Source organism: Mandrillus leucophaeus, unplaced genomic scaffold (genome assembly GCF_000951045.1).
Source record: "Mandrillus leucophaeus isolate KB7577 unplaced genomic scaffold, Mleu.le_1.0 Scaffold465, whole genome shotgun sequence".
Lineage (NCBI taxonomy): Eukaryota > Metazoa > Chordata > Mammalia > Primates > Cercopithecidae > Mandrillus > Mandrillus leucophaeus.
The window spans coordinates 1,189,696-1,204,367 of NW_012104976.1; the positions used below are offsets into that span (position 1 = coordinate 1,189,696).

At 37.8% G+C, this 14,672-nt stretch overlaps 1 pseudogene; it reads left to right on the forward strand.

The window, feature by feature from the left end:
- Positions 1-2,575: 2,575 nt before the first annotated feature.
- Positions 2,576-3,365, forward strand: LOC105550115 (annotated as a pseudogene).
- Positions 3,366-14,672: the final 11,307 nt, after the last annotated feature.

Sequence of the window (14,672 nt, forward strand, 5' to 3'; positions counted from 1 at the left end):
ATTTTTTAAGATCATTGTCAGCTGTGGCTAACTGACCTTATAATGTCAGCATGCTGGGCCTTCAGAGAAAAGGAACAGTAGGACAGGAAGGAAGCAGAAAGCAGTACACGGGTGACATGCTCCGAGGACACGCTTTGGCTACCTCCCCAGTGTTCAGAACTATTGATCAGCCGTGTCACTGGCAGGAGCACACTGCCCTTCCTGAAAGTGATGGACAGAAATATCAGAGAGAGGATTATAGTTACACACATGACAGGACATTTCCACACAGCACGTAAATGAACAGTTCTAGAGTCAGTTTCTAGTACTTTGACAGAGCCAGAGGCAAGGGCAATGGATGGCTTGGGGGCTTCTCAACCCTCTTCATCTTATTCCATAAAGGTGGCTCTCTAAGAAATTCACTTTAATTCCAGAGAGTGACCAACATATTCAGAGGAAGGAAGATAGCTTTTTATTTGAAAAATCTATCTGAAGTTGTACTGATGTTGTATAAAATTTAAGAGTGAAAACCAAACAGATCTGAGGGTCTCTTACCTACAGCAAGACTACAAATTCCTAGCTGTCTAACCTCAAGCAAGTTAACCTTCCAATTTAATAAGATTGATGTAAAATATCATGCCACACTAGAATATACATTGTATAACAGCAGGGATACTTTTTTATTTTAAATGCTATGTCCCCAGTGCCTAGAACATTGCCTAGCATTTATTGAATGAATTTGTGAATGAGTAAGAAAGTAAATAATAAACAATTATTTCATTCAAAGCCTACTATGTGTTAGGTATTGTTCTAATAACTGGATTTCTATGAATACTAAATGAGATGCTATCTACAAAGCAGTTGGTACGCTAACTGCCTGACAGGTTCTTCCTGCCCACTGCAAATATAAAAATTAACTTACCAAGATCATGGCATTGCAGTAAAGAAAGAGTTGAATTAGGCTGAGCCCTGTGGCTTATACCTGTAATCCTAGCACTTTGGGAGGCATAGGTGGGAGGATCACTTGAGGCTAGGAGTTCGAGACCATCCTGGCCATCATGATGAAACCCCATCTCTACTAAAAATACAAAATTTAGCCATACATGGTGGCATATGCCTGTAATCCCAGCTACTGAGGAGGTTGAGGCATAACAATCACTTGAACCCAGAAGGTGGAGGTTGCAGTGAGCTGAGATCACACCACTGCACTCCAGCCTGGGCAATCGAGCAAGACTCTGTCTCAGGTGGAAAAAAAAAGAGTAGAATTGACACAAGGCCATGCCATGGGAGAGAGAGTTATTACTCTAATCAATCTCCCCAGAGGCTCAGAGGTTAGGAGTTTTTCAAAGATAGTTTGGTAGTCAGGGGCTAGGGTAAGGGCCGTGCTGATTGGTTGGGTTGAAGATGAAATCACAGGGAATCCAAACTGTCCTCATGTGCTGAGTTGGTTCATGGGTGCAGGCCACAGGAAAGGTTGGCAGGTCTGGATGGGGCTGTACAGTTGTCAGAAATGCAAAAACCTGAAAAGACATCTCAAAAGGCCAATCTTCCATTCTACAGTAGTAATGTTATCTGCAGGAGTAACTGGGGAAGTTGCAAATCTTATGACTTCTGGAATAATGGCTGGTAATTACTTAGAATTCAAACCCCTTTCATCCTCCTAACTTGGTGGCCTTTCATTAGTTTTACAAGAAAAGTTCAGTTTTGGGGAAATGCTGTTATTACTTAAACTGTAAACTAAATTCTCCCAAAATTAGCTTGGCCCACACCCAGTAAAGAGCAAAGATAGCCAACCTGTGAGGCCAGAAGCAAGATGGAGTTAGCCGTGTCAGGTCTCTTACTATCATAATTTTGCAAAGGCAGTTTCAGTGCAACGCCAGTGCATAGTGTATGGGTAAATGAATATTGTTTCCTTTATGACATTTTAAACAAGAGCAGTGGACAACAGGGGAGAGAGTCAATCCAAGCATTACTAACCACTCATCAGTGGCCCTACACCCTCATACTGACATTCTCAGTTGATCTGAAGGAGCCTCTGTTACTCTGCTTCTTGCCATTAGTTTTTTCACCAGAAGCTGTGCTTTAACCACCAGCTGAAAATCCCCAGATCTTTGTAAATCAGATACTATCAAGGTTGCAAATCAAAGTGAGCTTCACTTAAAGCAAATGCTAAACATATAGTCCATAAAAGGCTTCCCCTAAAATAGCACTGATTTTTCTGCCAATGCATATTTTGAACACACATATTTAAATTTCCTCAGGTATGTCTTTAAGTCTCCAGTGTCCATAAAGAATTTGGTAGTATTTTTCACACAATGTGTCCCCAGTGAGTAGAGTGTTTATTAGGTGAGAGACAGAAGGCAGAGGAAGAAGAACAAAATATGGAGAATGAAAGGAGGAGAAGAGGATGAAGGAAAGTAGAGAAAAAGGGATCTTACCCTTGCTTTGTACCTGTCTGGTCCATTTAAGCATCCCTTAAGGTGGTGGGTTTTGAACATCAGTGCGTAGAAGAATCATTAGGGGACTTGTTGAGAATGCAGATTCCTGCTCCCTACTCCCAAAGATTCTGACTTGCTCTCTCCTCCCACCACCCAAGATGCCGAAAGGAAAGAGGGGCAAGGGAAAGAAGGTGGCCCAGTCCCTGCTGTTGTGAAGAAGCAGGAGGTCAAGAAAGGGGTGATTTCCTGTTTGAGAAAAGGCAAAGAATTTTGGCATTGGACAAGACATCCAGAACAAAAGAGACCTCACCTGCTTTGTCAAATAGCCCCACTATATCACGTTGCAGCTGGCAAAGAGCTATCCTCTATAAGCAGCTGAAAGTGCTTCCTGCAATCAACCTGTTCACCCAGGCCCTGAACTGCCAAATAGCTACTGACTGCTTAAGCTGACCCATGAGTACAGATCAAAGACAAAGCAAGAGAAGAAGCAGAACTTGTTGGCCTTGGTTGAGAAGAAAGCTGCCAGCAAAGGGGCTGTCCCCACTAAGAAACCACCTGTCCTTCGAGCAGGGGTTAAAACTGTCACCACCTTGCTGGACAACAAGAAGGCTCAGCTGGTGGTGATTGCACACGAAGTGAATTCCATCAAGCTGATTGTCTTCCTGACTGCCCTGTGTTGTGAGACGGGGGTCCCTCACTGCATTACCAAGGGGTAGGCAAGAGTGGGATGTCTACTAGCCCACAGGAAGACCTGCACCACTGTTGACTTCAGAAAAAGACAAAGGAGCGTTGGCTATGCTGGTAGAAGCCATCAGTACCAATTACAATGACAGATATTATGAGAACCATTCTCACTAGGGAGGCAATATCTGGGGTCCCAAGACTGTGGCTTGCATTGCCAAATTGAAAAAGGCAAAGGCTAAAGAACTTGCCACTAAACTGGGTTAAATGTACACTGTTGAGTTTTCTGTACATAAAAATAACTAAAATAATACATTTTTTTCCCAAAAAAAGGCAGGGGGCGGGATTCTGATTCAGTAGGGTCCTGGGAAGGTACATTTTAGCAAGTGTCCCCAGTCACTTCTGATACTTAGGTAGCCTTTGCAAGCCCTTTTGAGAAACATTCACCTACGGAAATAATGATGAAGACTACTGCAAGGAAGTTTAAGTAGTTCAGAAAAAGGCCATCTACATACTGAATTCAAAATACTTTGAAATAAAGGAGTAGCCATTTTCTCTGACCTCTTATCATTGTAGGGAACAGGGTTATAACGTCGCTTTTATCATGTTACACTCTTGCTAAACATCCCAACTAGTTCTCACTGCCAGCAAGATAGAGTCACAATGTCAGTAAGGCCTTTCATAAATGAATTCCCACTTATTTTTTCCAGCTTGATCTCTTTACTCATGCATATAGCTTTCATTCCAAGCAAAATAATCTATGCATTGTCCCCAAGCATGCTATAAACATCGTCTCTACATCTATGGTGGGGTTTCTAAATATCACCTAATTTCCCCAACTTTGAATGATCTAACACTTAATATTTCTTCAAATCCCAGGACTGATAGCACCTCCATCTTCCAGATGGCTCCTGCAAACCTGCTTCCTAGGTCCTCCAAGTTTGGTGTCCCCAGGTCTCCAAGCAAGACTCTTAAGAATTCCTGGAAGTTCCTACAAGTCTTTGAATAAATTATCTTTTTCTCAAGTTTTCAAGAGCATTTTTCTGTTGATTTGGGTTAGAGAATCCTAAGTCATACACAATTTTTTCTTTAACCTTTACTCTTCCTACCTTACATTGGGCACTTTACCTATATTGTCTTGTTCCATTTATTTTTCATACATCTCTGTATTCTTTCCCCAACTAAATTGCAAGTTCTTTTGGAGCATAGAGTCTCTTATAAATTGTTTATGCATTTCTCCAAAGGCTTAGGACAGTGTCCTAAATAAAACATATGTAGTTGGGGTTGGGGGTGGGTAACTGACTGCCCTCAGAGGTTCAAAGTCGCCTTTCTGGCCTCAGCATAAAGTGTTCTTAAAATTCTGTTATCAAACTAGTTCTGGAATTTTCCAAATCATTACTAATCCTTTGCCAAACCAATCTAAACTGTGATGGACAGGAAGCATTCTTGTCTGTAACATTTCCCTGGTGCTGTTGTTTAATAAAGATTGCAGCCCTGTGAACATCTGCTTAAAAACAAAAACAAAATTCCTCCAGGGTAACTTGATTTCTGATCTTCATCAGGAAACATGTTACACTCTAGCACTCATCAGAGCATTTGTAAATCCCACACTGTAATTACAGAATGCAAACCTACCTTTTTCCCTGTGTTTAGGAGGTAAAGGTTGGGCTTTAGAGTCACAAGCCCTCCCTGTAGCTCACCAGGCTCCACTGTCTTGCCTCTTTCTTTCTAATTATCCAAAGTATATACTATTCTCCACCGAGGCTGCTTTTCATGACTGAAGGAACATTGTTCAATCAAGTGAATTTACTATGAATCTTGCCCTTTTAATTTCCACATGGAAAACACACAAAAACACTCTATGTAACTAAAATATTTTTAATTTACTCTTTGCAGTAATTTCATATATACTTTAAGTACCTATTCCTCAAAATAAATTGAAATTTTGGAAAAATATGGTAAAAAGATTTAAGCAGGAGCAACTTTTTTTGTATGCTGTTCATACAGCTAAAAGCTTAAGAATTTTCTTTGCAGAAACTCAGGGATATACCAAGTAGGCACATAGATATTATCAGTGTACTCAGTCTTGAAAAATACTTTTGATCACTTTTAGTATGTTTTCAGTATAAAAATGATCTCTTTTTCTCCTACTTCTAATCAAGCTACCTTTTAGTTCCTGGGGACTTGAAAGAAAAGTGGTATATATGCAAATAGTAATAACCTTCAAGATTGACAAGAAAAATTATGCTCAACTCTGAAGCAACCTCAAGAATATTTTCTACTTTCAGGTAACATTTCTTCTACGATAATCTAAGAGAATTCAGCCTGGGGTTATATTAAGAATAAACAAATTATCTTCTAAAGATCTTAATGCTAAAGTTCAGACAGTGAGTGACACAATTTAGATTTCACATGAAATCTATCTCCATCAAGAATTCCTTAGACAACCAAGTACCACATTTAGAGCTCTTATTCTCTCCAACACAACTGAAAGTGTCACATGCAAAAGAAAGCCAAAGTTTTTTTAATCATAAGAAAACAATATGACAATGTCTTGCCTTAGACTTCAACTGAATTCCTCACTGCTTATTACTATTATTATTGATAATAGGCATTTCTGTGCCACTAAAATATTCACAGGACTCCTTACCATCACTGTATCTACAAGCTGCTCCTCAACCTCTGCGTGAGATGAATTAGTTATATTCTGACTTTTACTAACAGTGAAACAAAGACCTCAAGTAAATAAGTAATATGAGTCTTATAAAATGTTTTCACTTAACAGAAATCAGAAGTCATAATTTTTTATTACACATCAACATTCTAAAACACTATGAGATGAAAACACACACACACAAAATCCACCAATTATGGAAAGAATCATTTAAACAAAAATAGCTCAAAGGGAGCTCCATGAGTCTACCACTTCATTTTCTTTGCAGTTTCATCCAAGAAAGCATATATTAATCTTGTACCCAGTCTTAACTAATTTTTCCAAGCAATTGCCAGAAACTTTCTTAGAAGTGCTAGTTCTTGTTCTAATAGTTATGATATCTAAATTCATGTGTGACAGAAACCTTGTTTTACTAAGAACAAGAGAGCGTTTTAATCATGAAACCAACTTTCTTGCCAATAAACTGCCACAATACAGCCACCATACAGTTGCTTTCCCGGACAGTCCGTAATGCATGAGGTACAATTTCAAACCAGGGCATTTATCAGTTGTTTATTCCTAGTGAAGCCCACAGTGCTACAAGCAGAACTACTGGGTTAGTTTTCCTCTTTATAAATGTTAGCTCATATTTTCTTTAAGCACAGAACTTTGAGAGAAAGAGATAAGAAAATAAAGGAAGCAAGCTTTGTTTGAATGTCTCTTGCATAGCCAGTAATGGCAAACACTTTACTCCAGCAAGAGGTAATGCATGGAAGCATTTAACACAGTGTATACCTTACAGACAGTGCTTAGTAACTCATAATTAAAACTAAGATGAAAAACTCAATGAGCCCTTCCTCTGACTAGCATTTACCTGATGTGAGATAGGCATTTCTTCTTGCCCTAGGAGTGATTATTTCTAGAAGAATCACAGAAAGCCCGATGTACCAGATTGAGTTATTAACAGACAATCTGTTGTCTCTAATTTATCTGAATGTTTCAAACAATGTAAGCAACATATCAAACATATTTATTTTAAAAAGAAAAGGAGTCATTATTTGGAGTTGATAACAAAGAGGGGAGTTGCACCACCTCCATGGCCCCACGACCCCAGTCCTGTTGCCAGCATTGAAAATCAGGGTTATCCCACAGCTACACTGTTCCCAGCCCAAATCCTGGAACTCTCCAATGATCAGCAATTGGAATGGCCCTGCCTGCAAGCTTGCTACATGGTAGCCCTGTAAGATTCCTCCTTAGGCATGTGGGCCCTCAGAGTGAATATGGCTTAAAGCAAATGTAGATGTGATGACTCTTTCTGAACTATGGTTCAACTTTGGTGTCTGGCTTTTCCTGTCCGAGATAGAATAGAGATGTAATGTTGGGTCTCGAGAGATCATTCTAGTGAATGTAGTGACAACTGCAGATATCAGTCCCAGGCTATGACAAGGGCTCAGACCTTCATAAAGGGTTCAGTCATCACCTCCTAGATTAGCTGGTCCCTGTACCCCAAGGCCATTGCCTCAGACATGAGTGCTTTCCCTTGAATGTTGTCTCCTTTGAAACCTGGGGCAGAGGGCAAGGATCTTACTAGTATTAGCTCAACAGCTATTTCTTACTTAGCTAAAGAAATACAGTCAGCTAAGGCAGTCTTCTGACTGGGTCATGTTGATCAATATAAAAAAATCTGTTTCTTTTCTATTTATTTCAAGCCAAGACAGACTCACTAGCTGAACACTAAATATGATGTTTATGACTTGTGTTTTTCTTTGTTTCCAAGGAAGATCATATTAATAAATTTATAGGAAAATTTCCAATATACAGACTGATACATACATTGCTTTTTCTCATCCTCCAAGTTTAAATACCTACAAACAGAACCTTAAAAAATATCTAAGAAAAATTTGTATATAACGCTACATAGGAAACATTTATTCATTCAATACATAATAAACACTTTTGAAGTGTCCCAGTGGTGCACAAGACAGAGACAGCCACTGCCCTCAAGAAACAAATAATCTGTCCCCAGGTTCTTAAAAGGACTAAAAGATTTTGCCAACACAAATGCCTTTTATAAGGAAAAAGCATCTCATCTAGTGTTATTCCCAAAGTAGGGGCTCAGCAGTAGTTAATTAATAATGATGAAGAACAATCAGTCCCTCATGAAACTGACTCAGTATTCCAGAAGTGTCACTATTTAAATGTGGCCTACATTTTCCCATCTTTTCTTATCAAAGTGACACTTTGTCTCAGTACATTGGCTGCAATGTGCATACAGGTACCTTACTGAAAGTGTAAAAACACATCTCTCAGCATGCTAGGGATGTAGATGCTGACATTTATTTTGCCTGTACTCTCAGGGTGGCATTACAGTTCCACAGAGAAGCAGAAACAAAGAAGTTGGGTTTACTCTAGATAAATATAAGCTTACAAGTCATGAGCAACTGATCATCTACCAGTACTTAAGTACATGAATGTACTTAAGTAAAAAGTGAGGGGGTCTCCACTGGGGGTCTATGTGGGGTTTCAGCAGCCTCAGCTCCCAGATCCTTCACAGTCAGAAGTCTATTATGGCTTCATGTGTTGCTCAGTAAGTTATAACTTTATAAGTTGACATTTTCCCTAGTCCTTCCAACAGGACTGTAGGAGTTAAAATTCTTTGAGGTCCAACTGTTCAGTTGAAATTACCAAGGGCAGGCCTATTGCTATGGTCAAATGCTCTATGCTCCCATAACGCTTATCTTCTCAATACCTCATTCTCTCTTATGCTTCAGGACTTTTAAACATGTTGGGTTCTACCAAACCCCATCCCCTCCCCACCGCCATCGACACACACACACACACACGCACACACACACATTTGTTCACCGTGGAAAATTCTTAGTTATCCTTCAATGCTCAGACCAAAAATCCATTGTCCTATGTCAATGTCATAGGGACAGGACTCCTGTAGGGTGGTGTTCACAATTCTGTTCTGAAATTTAACATAAATTGTAATACGTCTATTTATATACAAGTTCCGAAGTCAATCAATGAAATCTTCAAGTACAGGGACTAAAACTTATTTACCTTTTATCTTCACAGGATCCTTGGAACACATTAAGTACTTATTAAATAGTTAAATTTGATTAAGTGCTTATTAGATGAATAAATACATGGATGAATGAAACAAACCCATCCCATCCAAGATTATTTCATAACCCCACTACCACAAAGGTCTTTTGTCAGGACAACCATTTTCAAGTAAAGCCAGGTTCACTTTAGATCAAGTTAATCCTTAGTGAGACATTCTGAGAACTTCTGACCCTCGGTGAGATTTAGGCATGTTAGCAGAAGCCATAAGTTTTATTTTTTTAATTACAGCTGAAAATATATATGAATATTAATAGTTATTACAAGAAGCTCTGGAGCTTTGGGGAAAAATATGTGGATTTCAAGGAAAAGAAATATTCTATCTCTGGCACAATTTCAAGTATCAAGAGCAGAGTCTTCTTAATGAAGTGTTAACGAAGTGTCAGCATAGACCAGAATGCTGATTTGCATACTCCTTGGTTAATAGTGTTAAAATAGGATTGTGTGGATGTTAAATCCTATTTATTTTATAGAGTTGAAACGCCTGTTAAGATTATTGATTCCTTGTGGCAATTCTTAGCACAGAATCATCTAGTAAATTAAAAGAGGATTCATTTGGCTACTCTGGAATGGTTATAATTCTAATTTTCAAGCAATGTATTTCTTTATTGTATTCACAAAGTAAAAGATTGTATGGCCTTGAATTTCACAGACAACCTCTTGATCCTGAAAATCTGAGATTTTGTATACTAGAGAAAGAGTTAATGATCACTAGACTCATAGTCACTAAACCCAACCATTCACTCTCATCCACGAAAGTACTGGAGGTAAGGCATAAGTGTTAATGACAAGATTGTATCACTGGATTTTTGGAATATAGAGCAATTACTCTCTGAAATATGTACCATCAGCAAAGTAGCTTAAATATACACACACACACACACACAAAAATACATATTTATATATATTAGTACGTTTTAAGATGCATATTTAACACATAATTTATTAAATATTGTTTTTATAAACAAGCAAAATTTAAAATTATATATGCATATAAACATAAATGATACATTAATTATAATAGTTATAATGCATAATATATAAAAATATGTGAAATATATTTTATATTAATATATATTTATGTATTAAATTATGTGGTATATGTATTATATATATAAAGTCATTTTAACTTGACCTTCTAAATGTTTTCCAGCAAATATCATTTTGTTCTATTCCTACTATGTTCCCAGTTTTAAATCCTTATTATTTGCCTTCTGGGCCACTCATGCAACTCCTTAAATTCAGTATTTTCTCTCTTAAATTAATCTTTCTATTAGTCACTATCATGATTTATCTAAAATCTAAATGTTTCCTTGGTTTAAAGCCCTTTAATGACCCACATTACTTATACTACAGGCTTGAGCTCCTTAACAAAGTAATAAAGAAGTAACTCCTGCTTATCTTTCAATCTCATCTCCGATAACATCATGCCTTGCTTTTTAAACCATGAAATATGTAAGTGTAATAGTTTTACTACTTTACATAGAGTATGATGATTTTTGTTTGTTTGCTTGCTTTGGATTTTGGGGATTTTTAAAACCTCTATGGCTTGTAATCAGAATTTTCTTCTCACCTTAGGCTTCAATATTTCAAGACTAAGCTTGGGTGTCACCTTTTCCTTGAAGCTTTCTCTTATCCCCCAAAACGGTGGGAGTGCAGTGGTGCGGTCATGACTCACTGCAGCTTTGAACTCCTGGGCTTAAAGGATCCTCCCACTTCAGCCTCCTGAGCAGCTGTGATTACAGGTGTGGGGTACTGCACTCAGCCCCATGCATTCTTTAATGCCTTCTACTTATCTCTAGTCTTATTCTGAATATTTTGGTTTATCTTTTTTGTCCATTAGACAGTGAGCTCCATGAAGGTATGAACTATGTTGTATTTATCTGCCAATCCTAACACATTGCTTGGTGGATAGCTGTTGAACGCATGATGGAATGGAGACATCCTTGATCACTTCTAACTGCTCTTAAGAAAAAAAATGTGTTAAGTTCTTGGGCAAGAGTGAATGAGCTAAAGTCCTCAGACCTGCTGTTGCTTCATTCTTTTCTGCATTGTTCATTTACTTTACCAATTCCACCTTTCCCCTTTTTTTAGATTTTTTAAAAGTAATTCTTCTTCAGAGGTTTTTTTTTCTTAGAGTTTTTAAAATTAATTCCAGAAATTAACGATTTTGGGATGATCTTCACCACCTTTATTTCTATAGCACCAAACATGATTGTATTTAATATTCTACTGGAAATGTCTGCGCAATTCAAGAACATAAGGGATTCCTCTCCAATATAAACATGGTGAAATTGTTTGCTTTAATTTTCTCTTACTTAGTTATAAAAGGGGAAGGGATAATAAATGCAACTTGGATTCTTGATCTTTTGATATAATTTCTAACTTTAATATTACCTTAAAAACATCCTCTCCCACTGGACAGAAAAAATTACTTTGGCATTTCTTCTCGCACTACAATAATGTACAAGGAGCTGAAATAAAATGAATAGGATCTAATCCTGCCTTCAAGAGGTTTATAGACTTGTGAAGAAATAAGACAAGAAACCAGACATCTACAATTCAGTTGTGAAAAATGTTCTAACTCACTAGAGAGCCACTTTTTGAGCTGGATCCCAAGCACACGGAGCTGAAGTGCAGGAGATCTCCTGAGAATTGGCATCCGACCACTCTCATGCAGTGCCACAGCTCTGTCAGTATGGGGAACGTCCATCAGTGTCCTGGCTGTGATCAGCAGATATATTTTAGCTCTTCAGCCACAAAGCAAAATAGCAAGATGTCAGCACTGTCTTAACAAGACAGATTGCCTGTTAAAAGGGTGTTTAATTCTTGGGATAGAATTTCAGGTGACTCAAATGGGAGGCATACCTTCAAGTTCCCAAATGTCCCTGTCTAGAAGAGTATCAGAATTATCATGCCCTGGTTCAATTCAGCACAAAGCTCGGACAATAGCTCTCATCCCTAGGAATTATAAAAGTAGGGGCAACCAAGTTGTATCTCAAAAAAGAGCAAGCTAGCCTTCTTAAGTATGTTAACCAACTAGTGCTGATGGTTAACAAAAACTCTAAAGCAACTTGGGTAGAGCTTAAAAGCCACTGATGAGGATCGCTAATTCAAACATTTATTCATATATTTATGTATTTATTTATTTGATCCTTATGGGGAGATCACTGTGTATCAGGAAATGTCGTAGGAAATAGAAAGACAATCATGGATGAGATATAATTCCCACCCTCAAAGGCCTACTATTTAGAAGTTCAAGTAACCCATAATTATAATAGAATGTTCCAAGTGCACAGGAAGCTATGGGAACTTAGGAGGGCCAGTAAGCCCAGGCCTGGGATAACGGAAAACTTCTCAGTCAAAGGAAATTCTACACTCAGTCTTGAAGAATAAGAGAAAGAGTTAGGGATCCTACCTTGTGTTTGCCTTTGGTTAACTCAGATTTTCGGTGCATACCTTCTGTGCATTCATTATGTATTACAGAGGTCCTGGAGATCTTCTCTTGCGATAAATTAAGATGCTTTAAAAAGCAGATGCTTTATGAGTATGTAATTCTAAATCTTGATGGCTTTACTGCTTACTCTATTATACTCACGAATGATTTTTAACCAAGTGGTGTGTCAAGAAGGGTTTTGGTAAAAGTCCTTAAGATGTACAATTCTTTACAGAAGTTCACCAAATGAATCCCGCAAAGGAAGATCCTTGGAAGGATTTTGACCTGAGCCTTTACTGAGGATCAACATGAAAACTGGCTTAGGCACAGAACAGGGCTAGATGTTTCTGGTTCATATATGTGATGTAGTCTTCTTAAATGAACATTATTCTCAGTTGAAGTGGTACCCAGTAGATGAAAATATGCAAATGCTTAATTCATGCTAACTTACTAATGGAGATTGTCTTCAAAGAGACCATAAATTCTTTCTCTAAACTTCTGAGGCATAAAAATATTAACTTTCCTCATCAATAACTTTACTGATTGGTTCTGGAATGCAGAGTTGTTAGATACTTTGTGTATTTCCACAGGAACATTTTAATATTATTTTCATTTGATTTTTTTGTTTTTAATCACAGCTTAAAAATCAGACATGCACATTCTAAAATGCTTCACTAAACAGCCGTCATTATTCTCAACACAATATTTTTTAATTTAATCTATTGATACAATATATTTATGAATGTGTTTTTGTGACAGGCCCTTAAATTGTTGAGACTAAATGTTTGTCAAAATTTTTCAAAACGGATGCATAGCGGAGTGTTTACATCACTTACTCCTGTGGGAGTGGTGAAGGCATTGGGGTAAGGGCAAGTTCCATTTTTCACTTTGAAATTTCTGAACTTAGACTGTAACCACTGAATTTTAAGTCTATGATGAAACCTAGAAGAATATGTTATATTTCCTATTTCTGAAATGTTCTGTCTTACAAGAGACAGATAATTATGAAGAAATACCAAATTAATGGGAGTCCAGGTGCATCATTGGATTTAAAATTAAGTTCTGGTGTTATTTCCATAATCCCTCTTTGCTGTGCATATCAGAAATATAGCAAATGAAAGCTGCAAAATTATCAGCAAAAGAATCATAAAAATAAGTGAGCAGATAATTGAGCAAACACCACTTCAATCTCTCAAACAAATGCTACCAGTACTAACACAACCCCACTTACGAGTCAAATATGGGAATGGGTGGCTGACTTTAAACTTCCAAAGCACATTCTGTTCTCCAAATCTTGGAATTATGGTCTCTTACAAGAAAGACAATAAAAAGGCATGGAAATATTTGTAAGAGCAACATAAATAATGCAAAATCGATTTTTAAAATCAGGTCCACTCTACATGCATGACCAAGCCAAAGTATTTAAAAACATACACTGACATCAGGGCAACTAGCTGAGTGTGAAAAATCTCATCTATGGAAACACACAGGTTTTGGTGACATGAAATGAGATTACTGACCATTTATGCTACAATGGATTGAACAAAAGGAATGGAAGAAGAAATATGCTAAATTAGAATCATGATTAGTTTGTTTTACCGGCTTAGGCAACGCATACAACTGTAAATCACTCTGGTCCAGGAAATCAGATATAAGAGTTCTAGTAATGCCTGTGCTACTAACTACAGCCTTAGGACAGACCTTTCACCCCCTCTAACATAAAGATGATACTTGTCCTTTATGCATTATAAGGCTCGGAACTTGAGGAGTGCAACCAAGCGTTTCTTGCAAATGCTTGAGAAAAGAGCTCTTTTGTAAGGGAAATCATAACCCTAACCACATATGTTCCTGTTCCCCAAGCCTCTACTGAAATGGCATGGCCCTCCAACTTGGCAAGAATGAGAGTAAAGCTCTTAACGTTCATAACATAATGATAACTCTGTCTCCCTCATGTCTGGTGTCTAAAGCACATGGCTTTCACATTAGCTAACATTAAAGAATAGCTGTTCCATGGGTAGTTGTAAGAGACGCAAGAATTGTCTGTGAGCCTGCACCTGCCAAAGACTAACTTGAGACATCCGATATTTGAAAAAGACCATCTAATGGGTATGCTAAATATCTTTCCTTCTAGGTTCTAACATCGTGTGTTAGATCATCAGGAAGCCACGTACCTGGGTGAAATTATCTCAGTTCTCCATAGAAATGCCTTCACTGACTGCTGATAAAGGATTTTGCCCTGAGCCTTTACTGAGGGTCGATATGAAAACTGGCTTATCAGTATTTCTATTGTTTTTAGAAAACTGTTGCCAGGCAGTGTCCACTATGCCTGCAAATAGCCAGTTTTGAAAGGGAGTAC